At 35.5% G+C, this 21,797-nt stretch overlaps 1 protein-coding gene and 7 non-coding genes across 8 annotated transcripts in view; 6 read left to right on the forward strand and 2 right to left on the reverse strand.

Annotated features, from left to right (window-relative positions):
* Nucleotides 1-21,797, forward strand: part of LOC123561183 (cytochrome P450 1A1-like) — a 58,282-nt gene that overhangs the window by 24,868 nt on the left and 11,617 nt on the right. The window lies entirely within an intron of this gene.
* Nucleotides 3,379-3,450, forward strand: Trnap-ugg (transfer RNA proline (anticodon UGG)). The gene has a single exon. It is a non-coding gene; the product is annotated as a tRNA-Pro (tRNA).
* Nucleotides 5,629-5,700, forward strand: Trnap-ugg (transfer RNA proline (anticodon UGG)). Its single transcript has one exon. It is a non-coding gene; the product is annotated as a tRNA-Pro (tRNA).
* Nucleotides 6,405-6,476, reverse strand: Trnap-agg (transfer RNA proline (anticodon AGG)). The gene has a single exon. It is a non-coding gene; the product is annotated as a tRNA-Pro (tRNA).
* Trnap-ugg (transfer RNA proline (anticodon UGG)) lies at nucleotides 9,486-9,557 on the forward strand. The gene has a single exon. It is a non-coding gene; the product is annotated as a tRNA-Pro (tRNA).
* On the reverse strand, nucleotides 14,366-14,437 carry Trnap-ugg (transfer RNA proline (anticodon UGG)). Its single transcript has one exon. It is a non-coding gene; the product is annotated as a tRNA-Pro (tRNA).
* Nucleotides 15,175-15,246, forward strand: Trnap-agg (transfer RNA proline (anticodon AGG)). Its single transcript has one exon. It is a non-coding gene; the product is annotated as a tRNA-Pro (tRNA).
* On the forward strand, nucleotides 15,867-15,938 carry Trnap-ugg (transfer RNA proline (anticodon UGG)). Its single transcript has one exon. It is a non-coding gene; the product is annotated as a tRNA-Pro (tRNA).

Raw genomic sequence — 21,797 nt, forward strand, 5'->3', positions numbered from 1 at the left:
AGTACTTGAGGACCTACTAATTCAAATTGATATTTGGCAGCTCAATTTGATTAATAATTAGGCCTAGGTTAAATTTGCAAGGATTACTTTGTAAAAAATGACTTTCCTTACATGACGTCACTAAATTCTTCTATTGCCATTCCCACCGAAAGCAATGTCATAGGCAAGAAGTCAATAGGAGGCAGGAGCCAAAGTCAGTGTGACCCTGATGATTTGCTAAGCGATCGAAATGCAACAACGACCATCTAGGTCATCCATATGGAAATAGTTTTTTCAATGTTCACTTCCCTATGGTCATGAGGGAGGGGTAAGGGGGTGGGGGGGTAGAAATAGTACTCAGGAAGTCCAACCATCCCAGGAAGTGTCAGGTTCTTGGTCATGTGGTTCTCAAATTGTAGATCTGAAACAGTTTTCATGCCTCAGGGCCCTGTAAGCTTGACCCTTGACCTACAAATTCTAAAATTAACAGGGGTCATCTACTTTGCATGTCCAAACATCCTATGAAGTTTCAAGGTTCTGGGTCGAGTGTTTCTCAAGTTATGGATAGGAAACTGTTTTCATGTTTCAGGGCCCTGTGAGCTTGACTTTTGAACTGCTGACCCCAAAATCATTAGGGGTCATCTGCTCAACATGTCCAAAAACCCTTTGAAGTTTCAAGGTTCTGAGTCAAGAGGTTCGGAAACGGCTTTCCAAGTTCTGACCCCTTTGACCTTGACCTTTCACCTAGTGAGCCCAAAATCAATAGGGGATATCTGCCCGACATGTCCAACCATCCCGTGAAGATTCAAGGTTTTGGGTCAAGTGGTTCTAAAGTAATGAATCATGATTTTCCTTGTTCTGACCCCCGTGACCTCGACCTTTAAAAGAGTGACACCAAAATCTATAGGTGTCATCTACTTGGCAGATCCAATCATCATAATATTATGAAGTTTCAACGTTCTGTATGGAGTGGTTCTATGAAGTAATTGATACGAAACGGTTTTCCATGTTCTGGCCCCTGCGACCTTGACCTTTGATCGAGTGACTCCAAAATCAATAGGCCCGCCTGCTTAGCTCAGTAGGTAAGAGCGTCGGTCTACGGATCGCGGGGTCGCGAGTTCGATCCTCGGGCGGGGCGCATGTTCTCCGTGACTATTTGATAAACGACATTGTGTCTGAAATCATTAGTCCTTCACCTCTGATTCATGTGGGGAAGTTGGCAGTTACTTGCGGAGAACAGGTTTGTACTGGTACAGAATCCAGGAACACTGGTTAGGTTAACTGCCCGCCGTTACATGACTGAAATACTGTTGAAAAACGGCGTTAAACCCAAAACAAACAAACCAAAATCAATAGCGGGGTTCTGTTTTTGCATGTGCACACAAATCCCGTCGGCGAAAAGCTAGCTCACCACCAAAGGTGATTTAATGTGCATATATACTGTCATTTTACTCCAATGACAATTGACAGGTTTACAAATTTGCATATTAATGCAATTACTTCCCTAATCAGTAATCGTTACAGTATGTTCAATCACGCTATGAAGTTTCAAGGTTCTGGGTCTCAAGTTATTGATCGGAAACGGTTTTCATATTCAGGCCCCTGTGACCTTGACCTTTGATCGAATGACCCCAAAACAATAGGGGTCATCTACTCTGTAAGCCCTACCACTCTATGAAGTTTGAAGGTTCTATGTCAAGTGGTTCTCCAGTTATTGATCGAAAATGAAGTGTGACGGACGGATAGAAGGACGGACACCAGTGGTGGGGCAGACATAATGAACATGTCATATTGATCTAAGTGATGATATATCTGGTAGTGGCTTATTCAAAAATCTAGATTTAAAAATAAGAAATAAAATTTAAAAAAATAATATCGCGTTTTCATCATCGTGGTTTCATGATTTCGACTTTCACCATTGTAGTTTCGAGTTTTCACATCGTGATTTCGACTTTCAACTTTCATCATCGTAGTTTCGTGATTTCAACTTTCGAGATATGGGATTCAGAAATAAAAATATTGATGGTCCAAATGATACACTGTAGTTATCAGCAATGAAAAAAGTGAATATTCAACTAGTATTGTCCAGATATCACCTATAAATTTCAGCTGGTACAGCTTCTAAAATCTCGTATCTTATAATTCCTAATAAATAAAAAGCTGTATATCTCGTAACTACATAAAGGTTAGTTATAAAACCCGGTAAGTGTCATACAGCGGTTATTTATTAAAATTAATTGGTAATGGTAAATTTTCTTAATAACTCGTATTGTTAAGAAAAAGTGTTGCTGGTATTGAAATCATTTATTGAATTTTGAGTGAAATAGGATGTTTTTTCTCTTTTCTGAAAAGCGGTCATATTGCACTTACGAGGTTTTAGAAGACGGCCGACGATGTATTATACAAATGATGTATAAATATAAAAATGAGATAATTGAATTGTATCTCGAAAGTGCACATAACTACTGTCCGGATACATTCAACACTGCTCAAAACTGTTAATGCAACACAGAGCTATTTCCTTAGCGACATGACTATCTCCTTCACGACAGAGCTATCGCTCACAATAAAAAGTGAATAATTTTACTCCCCAACCATTTTCAGTACATATTTTATTTCCAAATGCATTGTATATTTTACAGCTATCTCATGCCTACTCGGTTTGCTTCTTAATATTATTAAAATGTAATTATTTGACGATGAAAGTGCTTTCATGACGAAATGGCCAAATTTACTGCTAAATCAGCTTGTTGGTAAACACCACCACGACCACAAATTAAGAATGAATTAGCAAATTTAAGTTCTCTGTAAAGTTAAATCATATCTACATCGCCTACCATTCCCCGATTTTTTATATTCGATACACTGCTTGCAAAAATGCAAAAAAAAATTGATGACACCCATCTTTGTTGTTGTTCTTTTATCGCGACGTGCACTACCTCGGAAGTTGCGACAGAGCAGTTTACCGTATACCTCTTAAAGAGGTAGCTCTGTTGTTTACCAGGCGTGTTTTATGATATGTATTTTTTGTTTCAACATTGCATCATCTCAAGGTAAATTCAGAAACGAAAAATCTTCATACTTTTTCATTCTATATTCTTTTAAATTAAAACACTCATCAATCTTTTATATGCAGAACTGAGTGCTTTTACATTGCTTTCCAGACTTGAATCATTGGGTTAAAACATGAACACGCAATCTTCCAGTATTTGAACTCGGGACCTCTCGCACTCAGGCAAAGTATTATATCTGTGCAATATTTGCTTTTTGTCATTGCTGGTATTGTCGAAACATTGCATCAATATGTAAAAATGATCAAACATTTACAACATCATTCTCCCCTTTAAACCCGTATTTAACATTTATCTAACATGCCTGTTAGAACCTTAATATGAAAACGGCTCGTTGGTCTAGGGGTATGATTCTCGCTTTGGGTGCGAGAGGTCCCGGGTTCAAATCCCGGACGAGCCCAACTTTTACTGTACCAAGAACACATATAAAGTAATCAATAGAAATATTTACTTGTCGGTTTTGGTTTCTTCGTTTTAGTGTCCTAAGGCAGAATAGTTACTAACTATTTACTAGTTTACCGAAAGATTGAACTTGATATAATAACTTTGACCACTGTCATTTGCGGCATTGTCAATAAAGAGGGCAACATACATCAGCTATTAAAGCGGCATGCCTCCAGATCGTTCGACAACAAAAAATATTTTTTAGATATCTTGAAATAAATGGTATATTTCTTAGGAATGCTTTAAAAGATAATAGGTAAGGGTAGATTTCTCGGAAGCAAAAAGCATTAAAAACACAGCCACAGAGCCACGCATTTGCATAGTAGGCCCACAACAAAAAGAAGCTGTAATGGAAAAATATTTCAGACGAGTTGCTTCAAACATCCAACAAGTACATATAAATTTATGCTAAATATAGATGGAGGAGAAGGAAATGGTAAGGGGCAAAATTGGGCAAGGGGGGTGGGGGGTCCGAAGGGGAAAGTTGAACAAGGCCGAATATACAAAGGGAATGTCACGATCCTTAAAAACTGTCACACTACAACGTACACCACAATAGCGCAGATACTCGTGTACCAAAATATACAACCACGACTAATTGAAAAACATAGAAAAACGAACAAGCAACACATAAGAAAACAATAGAGCACCGTTATAGACTCAGAAGCATACAAACGCAACTTCACAAGTAGAAAAAGCAATCGTGTACTGTCTTAGGATTCCGGCTGCCAAAACAAAGGGGAGCCACGAAAACTTACTCAAAGTAAAGGGGAGGGGATGCAAAAATAGCGAAAATGCAAGGGAAAAGAGGGGCAATAGGGGGAGTGAGGAGGAGGAAAAAACACTCACAACAAACAAGAAAATATACGTAACAGACAATACAACACAGACGACAAAACAACCAGTTGAAAACAGGGGCACCACCTTGGAACGGTCAGTAACCTGTATAAAGGAAACTGGGGGTTTAAACGCGTTTGGGGCATGCCACCCAAAGCGAGAATCATACCCCTAGACCAACGAGCCGCTCTCGAATTTTAATGATATAATAAGCTGTTAGTTAAACATTGACTTTATCTTAGATGACCGGCATTCTAAAAGTGTAGTTTAATCAGTGACTGTTATCTGTTGCACTGGCTTGACCGACGCATTTATATAGTCAGTTCCATTAAGATGAATGATACATATCCTGGAAGTTAATACAATCCGTCTAACAACATGTAAAATGTACGAATAAACTAGTCTATAATACATTTGTTTGAAGGAGTGCTTACAATAAAATACTTGTCTACTAAATTCATAGAAAATTTTGACCTGATGACATTCTATGTTAATATTAAAAGAATCTTCGAAGTTATACATAAATTAAAAAGTTGATAAATCAGATTTTGATCAAGAAATATATTTGTTCAGAACTGAAACATTTTCACCGATAAGTAATTCTTCTAAACGCAGAAGAAAGACGTGCTGTTGAAAACTTTATAACGTGCTCTTGGTTCTTGGTACACTAAAAGTCCGGGATTTGAACCCGGGACCTCTCGCACCCTAAGCGAGAATCATACCCCTAGACCAACAAGCCGTTGTCATAGCTCTCTTTGTATCATTGAAGGTGTTCCATGTGCACCGCCGTATGAATACGGATATTTCTAAAATAATGTTATTTATACTTATTCTGTAATGAGATTTAAATCTAATAGAAGACCATTTTAGTATGGATTTTAATACTTCTATGCCCGCATTTCTGGTTAATTTACTTTACCCATTTCCCGACGAGACCTTTTACTATTAGCATTAGTATTAGATAATCTTTTGCACAGAACAAACCTGTTTATCACAATAGCTCATTTTCATTAAAGTAGTGCATATATCAGCTAGTTAAACTTCTGTTATATGGCCTTTAAACGTGATAAAAAAACGTGCGTTTTTAAATATTATATAGGTTTAAATTTCATTAATCAATAAGTATTGATAATATTATTTTATAGATGTATCAAAATAATATTGACTAACCATTTATATTTGAAATAATACGCCGGGAAAATGATTTCGTGTTTAATTATAAATAAGTTTAACGAGTCGCCGCGCACGATAGGGACTACATATATTTATCAGCAGTATAATATTTTTTAAGTATCGCGGCTCGTTGGTCTAGGGGTATGATTCTCGCTTTGGGTGCGAGAGGTCCCGGGTTCAAATCCCGGACGAGCCCACTATTTTTTGTATGACATTTTTTATAAACACTTGTATTATTAACCGTAACGATAAAATAAGATATGAATAGTAAACGATTTTTTTGGTACAAGCATAGCGTAAGTTAAATCTTGATATTTGGCAGAGAATTCTCAGTCATGGAATTTTACAGACGAAACTGCCTTTCTTTACTATAAATGGTTAGCTTTCTTAAGATGTCTGAAAACTGGCTAATTCTAGTAACAGCGCAGAGTCAAATAAGCTTTAAAGTTATGAAGGAACTCAACATATGCCAAACATACCTTTCAGTTGCGGCCATTTTGTGTTGTGATTAAAAAGAAATTGTGACTTAGACATTGCCTTTATATTAGATGATATCTGCATTTATGCCATTCTATCGTTACGTTAAATAAAATGTATGTCTAAAATGTCAAGCAAAAAGTAACGGCCTCCTCCGGAATTTGAACCAGGGACTTTCCGCGCCCAAAGCGGGAATCAGAACCATAGACCAACGAGCCGAAGATAAAAACATTTTTCCGTTGCTCTCTTTGTTTCGCAATATTGAACATGACAGATGACAAAGTAATCATATTGGCGCATTGGTAAAATAGTAAATGGTCATTATTTCATCTGCTTGAGGACATTGAAACGAAGAAATAAAAAACCGACAAAAAATATGCTCTTTTGAACACATTTTCAGGTCTTCTTGGTATAGGAAAAATTGGGCTCGTCCGGGATTTGAACCCGGGACCTCTCGCACCCTAAGCGAGAATCATACCCCTAGACCAACGAGCCGTTGTTGTAATCATGTCTTTACAGGCATGTAAGATAAACATTAAATACGAGTTTTAAAGGAGGTAAACATATTAAAGCCTAAACAATATTAATGATGGTAAATAGGAAAATACTAGCATTGCATAGATATATGCGTTGCCTAAGTGCGAGACTTCCAGAGTTTATATGCCTGAACAGCCCTTTAATTTTCACGTCATAAACCCAAGTATTGAAGTCCATACTCTGAGGTAAAAAAGCTTCTCTTTAAAGTCTTCGTAATAAATGATTTTAGTTGAAATTATAAAATAGAGTAGTAATTTATGCTTTTGTCTTTGTTTCTGAATGAGCACTGTGATGATGCAATATTTCAATAAATATTACTTCCGTTATACTAAGGCCAGGTACGTGTTTGTTTTCTTACAATATTGATCCGTTTAACACGTTCGTAATATCTGTAAAATAATGTGGTTTCGAAGTAACTTTAACATAGTAATCACGGCTCGTTGGTCTTGGAGTAAGATTCTGGTTTCGGGTGCGAGAGGTCCCGGATGCATTGCCCGGACGAGCCCATTAAATGTCCACAAACATACTTGAATATATTTAGCATGGTCACGACAAAATATACATTTCAATTATATTGTGGGTAACTGATCATTTTTTTCTTGATAACGCTAATTTAACGGGAACAAATGCAGACAGAGCCTGTGTCTAAAGTTTTCTTAAACAGAATAGGCAAGGTGGAAACTCTACCGGTCGCCCAACACGACAAAAAAACGAAAAAGTTCATGGACGGTAGAGGAAATACATGCTACCGTCCACGTCCTCTACCCCCGGGTTGAGCAGAATTCAACATTTACACATGCTACAAGTACTAAAAACAATTTAGATACATCCGCAGATGTGTTCATATGGCGGTGCACATGGAACCTTCAATGATACACTAGCGTGTAATTCCATTAAAAGCGGCGTATGGTCCCCAGTTAAAATAAAGGGTTTGCCCTAAACAAAAAAAAACAATGGTCAGAAATTAACAATCTAAAATTAGGAAAGGGGATCTGAGCTGATGGAACCCTCATATCACAGGAACTGCCAAAAGACCAAATTTAAAAGCAGGTACCATATCCAAGGGGTGATTGAACAATACCCAAAGCTGTGACAGCGGTAGTATTGGAACCACCCAAGCCGAAATGTTCAAGGTGGTAAACTAAATAGTACCAGTAACACGACATAAAACGTCGTGCCGAGCGATCTGAGAAGATCGAAATATAACATCCCTGAACTAAATGTATTTTGTCATGTGTTTGATTCCTTCTATCAGCTATGACTTTAAAGCTTATGGGCCGCTATTTTTCGGCTCTAACTTTCCAGTTTTTCGACTTTTTCAGGAACGTTACATATCTCGAACTTTCAAATTAGTGAAACGAAATTTCGTGTTACTAAGTTGAAATTTGGAAATATTAACTAGAAAGTATGAGATACTAGCTCTAACACGAAATTTCAAGTTACTCTGTCGAAAATTCGTGTTACTAACTTCAGTAACATAAGTGAATATATAGTTCCTGACCAATATTAGGAAACTTGTGTAGCCTTCGAGTAACTATAGAAGGTTATGTAAGATGATTAGGCAGTGTTTGTTCTTGAATATATCACTATTTTACAAAATAAAGTCTGAAAAGTTTTCTACCCACTTTGAGTCAGTTTGGCAAGGACATATACACGCATAGCTCTAGGGTTTGAACACAATCATCATGTCATAAAAAGGTGAATCGGAAGTGGTGTTCGAACTTACAGTATTTCACTGTTTTAGCATATCTTGAATATTTTCGATATTTTCGACATTATTCCATGTCCCTACAAACATACTATACCTTCAAATTTAGATATACGAGTATATCATGGATACGTTTTGAAAACTGGAGTAGCCCTAGACGCTAGGGTATATGTAAGTCCCTATATGCTGTGTACGATTTATAGATGTGTATGTAGATTCTTTACATATTTAACCTACTCCACAATTCCATAGTTACAAATCAGATGATACATGTTTTTTTTTTACAAAAGGTAGATTAGAGACAGGAAATACACGTATCATTTTGTCAGTAGGGGTAGACATAGCGCAAGAGTTCTTCATATTTAGTCTAGGTACTATTATGTACAAAATATTCATAAATGAAAGGGAACACGTGAATTGAAAAGTTTATTACGCTATCGGAGAACCATTATTAAGTTCGGAAATTTATTAAAAGCTGCATATAAGCTTAGAAATAACACAGATTAATAAGTAATAAAGTTTATGTTCTTCGGTTCTGATAATACGTGTATAATGTTTTATATCTCTGCATGTCTACTCTCTTGTGTTTTACTTACGCACAAGATAGACAAGCGTGAGAAAGTTTGCTAATATATGCATGTTTCGCATGTCATTCTTGTTATGTCGTCTTATTATACATGTAAATGCTTATACATGGACAGGAGTAGGATAGGAGTATCTGACCACGTTGTCTATGCCAAATGTTTTGTTTTATATAACATATGATGCACATTATGTTTGTAATGTTTATTTTGTTTGTAATGTTCGTTGCCAAAGACATGTGAATGATGATATGCAATAAAATTATTATTTGTTGTTGATCAAAATAGATTAACAACATTTAAAGTTTCACGTTTACATCAATTGTGGATTTCTTTAATACTAACACAGAATGTCATCAGGTCAAAACTCTATGATTTTGGTAAACTGTAAGCTTTACGAGTTCAAAGCACTCCATCAAACCAGTTACTAGACTAGTTTATTAAGTATATTTTACATGGCATTAGCCAGGATTATACCAAACCAAATGATCTCACTTCCAGAATCTTATATCTTTCATTTTAATGGAATAAACTTTATTAAAGCGTCGGTCATCTGGGTACAAGAGATAACAGTCATTTAGGATTTAAATAAAATTAAAAGCCACACTTTTAGTGCCACGTCATGTACTATAAAGTCACTGTTTAAGTAACAGCTTATTCATGTGCTAAGATAACAGTGGCTCGTTGGTCTAGGGGTATGATTCTCGCTTTGGGTGCGAGAGGTCCCGGGTTCAAATCCCGGACGAGCCCGTCGCTTTTTACTTGATAATATAAGGTGATCTTTCGCTACCTTCACTACTTTTTAGAGTGAAAGAAACAGTGTTCAGCTATAAAGAAACAAACTTAAACAAGTTTGCTTTGATAATCTTATAAATAACACGTCTTTTACACATCCCTGTATGAAAAAAAAAGAACATTAGTGCCAGGTGCCTCGAAATTTTGAGTTACTATTTCGAAATGTCGAGTTAATTGTGACTTGCCTGCTGATCTGCAAAATTGGAATGCCTGTTTGTTTGTCAAGACAAACAATGTTAATGGGCTGGTTTTATCGACTCTTTGATATCAAAAATGTAAAGCATCTACATACGCATCTATAAATCGTACCTAGCATATAGGAACTTACATATACTACCGACATCAAGGTATGACCTACCTAGCCTCTAGGGCTACTCCAGATTTCAAACTGTATCCATGATATACTCGTTTATCTAAATTTGAAGGTATAGTATGTTTTGGTGGTAAGAACATGCAATAGCGTCGAAAATATTCAAGATATGCTAAAATAGTGAAATATTTTAAGTTCGAACACCACTTCCCAATCACCATTTATGACCTGTGTTCATACTCTAGAGTTATGCGTGTTCCTATCTTGGTGTGACGAATACTTATACTACATACAGGTTAAGTTTGCATATACTTCTTTGCCAAACTGATTCAAAGTGGGTAGAAAACTTTTCAGACTTAAATATTGTAAAATAGTGATATTTCTAAGAGACAACACTGCCTAGTCATCTTACATAACCTTCTGTAGTTACTCGAAGGCTACACAAGGTATCTTGGCCAGGAACTATATATTCACGTATATTATTGAAGTTAGTAACACGACTTTTCGACAAAGTAACTTGAAATTTCGTGTTAGAGCTAGTATCAAATAATTTCTAGTTAATATCTCCAAATTTCGACTTATTAACTCGAAATTTTGTTTCACTAATTTGAAAGTTCGAGATATGTAAGGCGTAAAAATTGCTTGTTTCCGGTAACATGCTAAAAAAAATAGGGTAGGTAGGTCGGTAATGCTTTTTATTATTTTTTTCTTTTATTGTGCCCCCGCCCCCGCCCCCATGAGTGGCGGGGCATATAGATTTGGTCTTGTCCGTGCGTCCGTCCGTGCGTGCGTCCGTCCTTCCGTCCATCCGTCCGTTCGAAGTTCGTGACGCGCCTAGCTCGAAAAGTATTTGATATAAATTGATGAAACCTTGCATGAGTCTTTATCATGATATGAACTTGTGCACCTTCTATTTTTCGTCTGGCTCCGTCCCCTATTTTCAGAGTTATGGCCCCTGAAATAGTCAAAAATGCACATTTTTACCTTGTGACACGCCTAGCTCTAAAAGTATTTGATATAGATTCATGAAACCTTGCAACAGTCTTAATCATGATATGAACTTGCGCACCTCCTATTTTTCATCTGACTCCGCCCCCTATTTTCAGAGTTATGGCCCCTGAAATAGTCAAAATTGCACATTTTCACCTTGTGACACGCCTAGCTCTAAAAGTATTTGATATAGATTCATGAAACCTTGCACGAGTCTTAATCATGATATGAACTTGCGCACTTCTTACTTTTCATTTGGGTCAGCCCCCTATTTTCAGAGTTATGGCCCCTGAAATAGTCAAAACTTTTTTTCACCTTGTGACATGCCTAGCTCTAAAAGTATTTGATATAGATTCATGAAACCTTGCATGAGCCTTAATCATGATATGAACCTGTGCACCTCTTATTTTTCATTTGGGTCCGCCCCCTATTTTTAGAGTTATGGCCCCTGTAATAGTCAAAAATGTACATTTTCACCTTGTGACGCACCTAGCTCAAAAAGTATTTAATATAAATGGTTGAAAACTTGCATAAGTCTTTATCATGATATAAACTTGCACACCTCTAATTTTTTGGCTGGCTCCACCCCCTATTTTTAAAGTTACGGCCCCTGAAATAGTAAAATATGCACTTTTTCACGTAATTATGTGCCTAGCTCAAAAAGTGTTAGATGTAAGTTCAGAAAACCTTGTTGGAGTCTTTAAGGTGTTGTGACCTTGCACACTTGGCATTCTTCTTGAGAATCTTAGCTCTTATTACAGAGTTATGGCCCTTGAAATGGCCAAAATAGTGGATTTTTTGTTTGTGATGCTCATAGCTCAAAAAGTATAGGGCCTAGAATAATGAATCCTTTTCATAAAATGTTTGTTGAGGCTATACCCCATTAAGACTGCAAACATTTGAATTATTGCCCCTTATTTGTGACAAATGTACCAGTGGGGGGCACACCCTGTGTCCTACAGACACATTCTAGTTGTTTTAGTAAGTTGGACTTTTCGGAAATTATTTTTGTGTCAAAAATGGATATAAATAAGAGGGTTATGCCTTTAGAGCATCAGTAAGTTGATTTCTAATATCTCTGACCATGTTTAAAGCATAAAAAGTGCAGTTTTTCAACTTTTTGGTAAAAAAATTATCCAAGGCCATAAAAACATTTAGCGTCTGGCCAAAAATTTAGGGTAGGTCAGGATACCGGAAACAAACATTTTTTACGCCTAACATTCCTGGAAAAGTCGGAAAACGGGCAAAGCTTTGAAGTCATAGATGATAGAAGGAAACAAACACATGACAAAATAGATTTAATTGCGTTGTTTAAGATAAACTATTAGACACATACTCTTTAGAGTATGTACTTCAATACTTGGAATTTTAACCGCGTAGAAATTAAAGGGCTGTTCCGGCCTATGAATTCGGGACGTCTCGCACTTATATATCTGTGCAATATTTTCCTTTTTCCCAACATTAATATTGTTAAGACATTAATATGTTTAAAAACGGGGAACAATTCTCTCCTTTAAACCAGTATTTAATATATATCTTACATGCCTGTCAATACATGATAACTTCACATCGGCTCGTTGGTCTTGGGTTATGATTCTCGCTTAGGGTGCGAGAGGTCCCGGGTTCAAATCCCGGACGCACCAAAGATTTACTGTAACACCAAGAAAACGGGGAAATGTGTTCAATAGAGCCCATCTTCTTGTCGGTTTTTTTTTTATTTCTTCGTCTCAATATCCTAAAGACGAAATATTGACCATTTACTCTTTTTTACCATTGAGCCAATATGATTATTTTGACGTCTGTCATGTTCGACATTGTGAAACAAAGAGAGCAACGAAAAATGTTTGTATGTGCGGCTCGTTGGCCTAGGGTTATGATTCTTGCTTTAGGTGCAAAAGGTCCCTGGTTCAAATTCCGGACGAGCCCGTTACTTTTTGCTCTAGACATATATTCTATTTAACGTAACGATAGAATAAAGCATTAACATCGAATTGTCTTTGTGAAAGTAAATACGGCGTGGACATTTCATTTGGACATAAAACCGAGACTTCTTTTCCTTACTATACATGGTTAACTGTCCCGAAACAGTCAGAAAACTTGCAAATTCTCATAAGTAAAGGTATAGTCATATAACTCATATAACTTCTTAAATCTTATGTAATAAAATGGATTCAACACATGACAAAGACACAATCGGTTGCAGCCTTTTTGTATCATGCTTAAGATAAACAATAGACGAAGACTGTATGGCCATTTTGAAATATATATTTGAGCCGCGCCATGAGAAAACCAACATAGTGGGTGTGCGACCAGCATGGATCCAGACCAGCCTGCGCATCCGCGCAGTCTGGTCAGGCTCCATGCTGTTCGCTTTTAAAGCCTATTGGAATTGGAGAAACTGTTAGCGAACAGCATGGATCCTGACCAGACTGCGCGGATGCGCAGGCTGGTCTGGATCCATGCTGGTCGCACACCCACTATGTTGGTTTTCTCATGGCGCGGCTCATTTTATTGTTTTTTGTGCTTAACGGTCGTTATATGATATGTTATATTTGTAAAAAAGGTTCCATCATCACAGAGTTAATTGAGATGCAAAGAAAATGCATACATTTCTGTTAAAGAAACATGAAGTGAAGTCTAAGAAAAACATTTTACTTCTATTTTATTTATAAATGACCATTTATTTCTCGTTTCTTGACAACGCTAATTTGACGGATGGTGCGGGGCATAAATGCAGATATCGTTTAATATAAAATGATTGTCTAAGTCAAAATTATACAGTTATTGACTTACGTTGAGGTCAATATGTGTTTTTACGGACCTGTAAAAATGATATTGACCGAGGATGCAGATTTACGGACCTGTAAAAATGACATTGACCGAGGACGCAGTCCGAGGTCAATATCATTTTTTACAGGATCGTAAAAACACATATTGACCAAAGCATAAATCTATAATTGTTCTATTATATGCCCTTCTCAAATTCATTTATTTGACTGGCCCATATTTCATACATATAAAAAAAGTTATATCAAAAGAATCATTATCACTTTTGTAGGTCAGTATCGCTTTTTGCGGACCCGCGCGTGCACTCATTTCGACCAATCAAATGAGCGCATTTGAGAAGGGTATATAATATTTCTTTTTAATCACAACACAAAGTGGCCGCAACTGAACGGTATGTTTGGCATAATGTTGATATCCTTCATAAATTTAAAGCTTATTTGACACTGTACTGTGACTAGAATTAGTCAGTTTTTAGACATCTTAAGAAAGTTAACAATTTAAAGTAAAGAAGGGCCGTTTCGTCTGTAAGGTTTCATGACTGAGAATTCTCTGTTAAATATCAAGATTTAACTTACATCATGCTTGTACTTTAACCAAAAAAAATCATTTACAGTTAATATTTTATTTCATCGTTACGGTCAAAAAAGTTTTATCAAAATTGTGAAATAAAAATAACGGGCTCGTCCGGGATTTGAACCCGGGACCTCTCGCACCCAAAGCGAGAATCATACCCCTAGACCAACGAGCCGCGATAATGTTAATGGAGATATATTATTTATTAATATAGGTAGTTCATATCCTGCGCGGCGACGCGTTAAAACTGTTTATAGGTAAATACGAAATCGTTTTTCCATAAATGTTAGTTGATATTATTTTGATACATAAAATAATATTATCTATACTTATTCTATGATGAAATTTAAACCTAATATTTGAACCCGCGCGTTTTTATCACGTTAAAAGGTCATATATATTTAGTCTAAATATAAAAAATGTAAACTTTACTGAAAGCCGTATTTAGAAAAATCCAATCAAGCTGAGTGGTTTGATACCTACAATACCACGTTATTATATCTATTCTTTGGACAAATTAATAGATCTATTCAACAATATACATGCCTAAGTAAGTAAAAATAACGGTCCGTATAATTATGATGTGCTATTTTTGTTGCAACATTGCATCATCACAGTGTAAATTCAGAAATTATATATTCGCTTTAATTCAAACACTCATCTATCATTTATATGCAGAACTGAGTGATAATATACATTGTTATCCAGACTTTAATCCTTGAGTTAAACCATTAAAACGGGTTCTTCCGGTATTTGAACTCGCAACCTCTCGTAGTCAAACAAAGCATTATATCTGTTTATCACCACTGGTATTGTTAAGACATTACATTATGTAAAAATGGTTAAAAATTTTCAACTTAAACCCGTCTTTGATATTTATGTTACATGCCTGTTACAAATAAAGATAACGACGGCTCGTTGGTCTAGGGGTATGATTCTCGCTTAGGGTGCGAGAGGTCCCGGGTTCAAATCCCGGATGAGCCCAACTTTTACTGTACCAACAACACGTTTAAAAATTTTCAACAGCACACATTTTTGTTCTTCGATTTAATGTCCTTTGGAAGAAGAATTACTTACCAGTGAAAATCTAGCATGGATGAACATAAATAAAGGTAGACAATCAGATGTTTAAGTTTTGAACAAATATATTTCTTGATCAAACTCTAATTAATCACATTTTAACTTCATGTTTAGCTTCGAAGATTCTTTCAATACCAACACAGAATGTTATCAGGCCAAACTTCTCTGTGATTTAAGTAAACTGTACATTTTACAAGTATTTTATTCAAAACACTCCTTCAGACACATCGCATTATAGACTAGTTTATTAATACATTTTAAATGTTGATCGTACTTCCAGAATCTGTATAATGATATTATTTAATTTTAAATCTTTCATCTTAATAAAACACACTTTATTAAAGTGTCGGTCGGGTCAGTGCAACAGATAACAGTCACGAAAGATTTCTATAAGATTAAAAATATTGACTTTATCTTGCATGACGTGGCACTAAAAATGTAATGATTACACTTTTGGTGCCACGTCATGTAAGATAAAGTCAATATTTAAGTAACACCTTATATATCTATATAATTTCAAGAGCGGCTCGTTGGTCTAGGGGTATGATTCTCGCTTTGGGTGCGAGAGGTCCCGGGTTCAAATCCCGGACGAGCCCTTCGCTTTTTACTTGATATTAAGAGATATATTTCGCTACCTTCTCCAAAGAAGAGTGAAATAAACAGTGTCCGGCATTTTTTCATGTTGAATCATTTCCTATAAAGAAACAAACTTAAACAAAAGTTTGTTTTGAAAGTTTTATTTATTATAACACGTCTTTTACATGCCTGTACGAAAAAAAAAGAACAGTAGTGCCAAGTTCGTTTTATCTATTAACTCGAAATTTCGAGTTACAATTTCGAAGTTTCGAGTTAATTTCGAGTTAGGTACTTTGAAATTTCGACAAAGTCCCTTGCCTGCATGTCTGTAAAACTGCAACGTCTGTCCTTTTGCCAAAGGACTGCTTCATATCAAAAATGTAAAGCGGGTAGATCTACATTTTTCAAAGAGCTACCAAACATAGCTAGACCCATTTCAGAGAACAAATCCTTACCTCATTTTAAAGAGTTATGATAAAACTGATATAAAATGAAGAGAAAAGTAGGGGTCATGTATCTTCTAAGAGAGATTTCTCTGGTCACATTTACTTACTGTAAACTGACATCAAAATCACACTGCTGTGACCTGGAAGTACTACTCTTACTAAAATTGAGCTTGACTTCACCAAATACAACCTGCTCTCCAATTTTTCCTACCAAAATGTCAACAATACATCCACAATGAAATTTAAACAAAAACTAGCCTCAATTTAGACCTCTGTTGCCATGCCAAGTGAAAAATTAGTGTTCAAATACCTGGCAGCCATTACGCGACTAGACCAGATGGCTCCCACGCTGGTTCCTTTAGATTAGTTAGGCCAAAACTGGGGGTTCTTCAGTTATCTATCGATTTTTGCAACAAAGTTTCCTGATGCATAAATCGGTGAAAAAGGTTTTTCACTTCAGTGGTTTATTGATTCGGCTGATATTGACATAGGAAAACTGAGTAAAAATATGGTTATGATTTTGTCAGCATTTGACCGTATTCTTATCGAACACTCAGATAAAACCTTCCACCGTTTTTATCAGTATGTGTATTTCTTTTTTATCAAATTTGAATAACGTGAATATCATGCAAAAATTTAATACCCGTGTCACCGCTAAGAGTCTGTTTTAAAGAAGCACTAACAAAAGGCGAAAAAAAAAAAAGGCAAAAAAACCCCAAAAACAATGGACTTTCGCGTTTAAACAATTATATGCTTACTTCATTTTCTTATTTTAATCATTATATTTGATTGCTTTTTGTTTCATACATAAAATAATACAAGCGTATCATTTTTACACAGAACAAAATGAAACAACAACAACAACAACAAAAAACAACACAAAAAAACAAAAACAATTGGGTCAGGCTACAAGTTATTTCAAATGATCGGTATATAAGTCCTTCCCACAATTTAACATTCATCTTTTTAAATGAACAATTTAAACCGTTGTCAACTAATACGTGCAATTCAGATTTTAAAATAATTCCAGTTTTGAAACTTCAAATACAAATGACTCTTAAAAATAGTCTTTGTCTCATTCATCCAGTCAAAAATTACCCCCGTCAGTCGAGCGATCACATGTTTGGTGTCTGGTACGGCCACTCTATCCGTAAGTATTATTTATCAATGGGACAAGTTTAAGTTACTGTGGAAATAGTTTAGTGCTTGCAAAAAAATAAATAAATAACATGTTGAAGAAAACGGGTGTATACCCTAAACAAACAATAATTATTCCCTTATAAGTTGCTCGAAATATGCACAATCAAAACGACATGAAGTTAATGTCAGACGTAAAAATTTACGGACATGAAATAAATAGATTACTGTACTGATCCATTTGATGTCCATTATTTGTGTTGGGTTTACGCCGTTTCTCAACAACCTTGTCACGGCGGTTTGCTTACACAACCTGTTTTTATACTTTCTAACCAGTAGGTACTCTCCGTAAGAAATTTACATCTTTCCTACTTCATGCAGTGCTGTAGGAAGTCGGGCCCGAACTAACATCTCCAGATTCCGGAGAAAACTGCATTTAGTTATTTATGAAACAGCTGAAACGGGCTTAAACTTAATACGAACAAAAAAAACAAAAACAACAACAACACTATTTAATAACGCTACAAGCCGTAAAATAAAGGCTGCAAATAAATTAACAAATTCCACAAACAGACAATATGAACTTGGCTGGAAAATGCGGGAAAAAGACATGTTTAAAGTGCCTTAAGCTTCCTAATTTTCTTAGCACTTTAGCGTGAAAATGAACCCGGTAGTCAAGGAGTTTTGTTATCTTGTTCTATTCAAAAACATCTCGGGATCATTTTCAGAAAATTTCTAAAAATCTATGGAGGAGAGAACGAGCAGTAAAATGTTTAATAAAAAGTATCATTTTTTCATTAAGCTCTTTTGTGTGTCCAACATGCATTCAGGCATACAAGTGTGACAATAAAAATCGGAAAGAAATCGGAGAATTGCTAACAAAATTGAAGTACGCTTAAAATGAAATTTTTATTGTTGTTTGTATTTTTCCCTAAATCTCGCGTGAAAAGGATGGTAGGGGAAAATTGAAGACAATACAGCGAAAACAAAGTCGGAGACCCCGCATTTTATCTCTCATTTTACAGTAAAATAAATCTGTATTATGAGTTTAGTTTTTTTTTTAATTCTATGGAATGGTTTTTACACATTACTTAGTCATTCCGTTCGAAAATGATAATTTCGTAGAAAGATTTTGGCATAGTCTTTGCATAAAGTAAGAATTCTTTCGGCGAATAGTCGGAGTACATATTTGAAAATTACATTACCGTATAGATTTCAACGGTCCTATTATAATAAATGAAATAAATTTCTTTTTTATTGAAATGGGCGCCCGAAACTAAATTAATTGCTGTAAAAACAGCAACGTCAAAACTATTTAGGCTAAAACGTGATTTTTCGACGCCATTTGCGTAAAAAGTGTGCATTTGACCTTTTCAATAATTGTACATCGGGTGAAGATCAGCTTTTGCTATTAATTAAACAAGTTATTAAGGACGCAACTTGTGTTTGAAATTCCCGCTCATTACACCTGTCAATAAACTACAGACGCAGCGGTTGGTCAGCTATCGTAAGTCATTTAAGGTGGTTCGCGGGGTTCCTACGAAAATTTCGAAGTATGAGATATAAGACTGATATTAGGTCTGTATGTACTAACATATCCTGTCTTTCATTTGAAGAAAAAAGAAAATCGTTCCGAGTCCACATTTTCTTTCAAGAGCGCCACCTGGCGGCATATGTATTTTTTAAGGGAAATCGCCGTTTTACTGTAATAATCTCATTAAAATTAATGTTATTACATTTTTCCAAACTCAGGAATATAGCTAAATTCAATGTTATTGTTTACATGTTGCGTTTTGTAAATTATTTTATTTGGAAAATGCTTAGATAAAGAGATATCCGTAGTAGGGGTGGGGAAAAATAGCGAAAATATTCAATGTATTTCATGGCCGTTTAGCCGAAATAAAATAAAACGGAACGGTCAAAGTTCTTGATTTTTAAATATATTCTTCTTTAATCATTTCTGAACAAGAAAATAAAATAAAAATAGGGGGTCTTCACGGCAGTTTTTTTGCAAATTTACTTTTTATTTGTTTTGGTAAAGTAAATTTTGTGACGTTGATACACAATGACGACGTTAACGTCGCGCAAACGCTGATTTCATTATGTCTTTCTCTGATATAAACAGGACCTTCAGAGTTCACAAAAATCTTTAGAATCTTTTTTATTTGAATATATTCACATGTACGTTGTTGCGTATTTTGCAGTCAATATTTATCTATTATCTAGTAATATATATCAGAGTCAGTTAAAGCTACTTGCCCACAGTTTCGGTGAAATTTTTCAACATGTTCATGTTCACCCAGTTTGGCACAAAATGTGAATATGTCGCGCTAAAACATGTACTATAACCACTGAATATGGTATAAGTGGTTGAATTTTTTATGAAAATGTTTAATCTTGCATAACTCGCGTATCTGGCTCCATATTTAAGGTGTTGGGGGACGTGGGTGTAGAAAAAATCTTATCAGTTTATCCGCTATGAATTAAAACGGAGCTGTCAAAATTCTTTATTTTCAAATATGGGTTTCTTTAATTATTCCCCGACAAGAAAATAGAAAAAAAATGCTGTTTGCTTTCAAAGCCTATTGCAATTAGAGATACTGTTAGCGAACAGCATGGATCCTGACCAGACTGCGCGGATGCAAAACCATTATGTTGGTTTTCTCATGGCGCGGCTCATTTTACCTTTTGTATGAAATGTTTAAGTGCGAAACTGAACGACATTCCTTATTGTTTTTCAATATTTCAAGTTACTAGCTAACAACGAAGATACAAGATACGAAATGTGGTGAAACTGTTTTCCAGACAAAAATGAAATACATTTTTAACGAAAAGGAACATTTTGAAGGGTGGCTAAAACATCAATATGTTTCTTTTTTGTTATGATATGTAACTTTATTTAGAGGTTTTGATTTTCATTATAATTCTAAATGTGCATTATATTTATTACTTTTTAAACCTATATTGAATATTTTCAATAAATAAAATCATGGAATCTTAAGCAGATGATGGATAAATGAGATAATGCCTCTTACGGTAAAAGTGTACTTCAGTCTGTGAACTTGAAACCGTTACTTGAATAAAGCTCATCAGTTCTGGTGCCGCTTAGCGCATTAAATTTATAACGTCAGCGTGAATGCACAATGCAAACCGTATTGATAGAAAACTTGCTTCAAAATGACAGAACAAATATAAAACTCTAACTCATTTCGCTTCAAAACATTCAGAAAATAATATAAAACAGATACAGTCGACGCAGACGATATTTTAGGATGGAAAGATGGAAGAAGGGTTGTTTAACTGAGGCTGCTCTTGCGAAAGGTTTAGAGGCATGCGTTCATTGTTCAGACCCGCTGTTTCTGTCAGATGTTTTCAAGGAAACGCACATTCGACATGGTTCACTGTTGTACATACAAAAAGTTTCGATTATAGAATTTTGGCGGCAAATTGGGATCATTCTTATTTGATGAAGGTTTTATTCCAAAATCGAAGTATGGTATTCCAGTGCTGAATGTAATATCAAAAAAGTAACCACTATGATTTCATCTCGTGCATTTCTTTTGGTGTTTCAAAAATTTTAAAAGACGGATAAAACTAAGAAATAAATAAAACCAGCATTTACATGTACTTTGAAATGTTTTCGCCAGAATGCTGAAAACAAAATATTTGACTGGCATTTAGTGCAAAAGTGCATTTTGACGCAGATGCGAATAAATTCGGATATTTCAGGACTGCAACTCACTGCAGACCTGGAACGCCTGTATAAATTACAGAGCCCGGTATATACCGGACTCAAGCAATTTGAATGAAAATTATCTTTAATGTATATATTTTGTGACCATTATAATACTAACCCTAACCTTTTGTCAGTATATTATACATATTATACACTAAATGCATGCTGTCGTACAATAATTTGCGTATTTTTGCCGTGCGCTCCGATTGATAATCAGTTTAGGACATGCGCAGAAGACCGCTCCAGCTATGACAGACTGCAATGAGCTACACCGCATTAAGAATGTCCGTGACACTGACCGCAAAGTGAATAGAAGTTACGATATGCAAGCATCAAATGGGGATTTTACATTTATGCGTTTGAAGCGCCTTGTCAGATTTTTCTGTTGATTTTATTTTCACAGTTTTGCATATCATGGATCACAAATGTATCATAATTAAAATGATTATAGTGAAGTCTAGTTTAAACATATTTATTCCATATATATCTACATACAATTACATAAGCATATATTACATCTGTATGGACAGGATTAGAACGAAAGACAATGTCTTATAGAG

Source organism: Mercenaria mercenaria, chromosome 15, assembly GCF_021730395.1.
Source record: "Mercenaria mercenaria strain notata chromosome 15, MADL_Memer_1, whole genome shotgun sequence".
Lineage (NCBI taxonomy): Eukaryota > Metazoa > Mollusca > Bivalvia > Venerida > Veneridae > Mercenaria > Mercenaria mercenaria.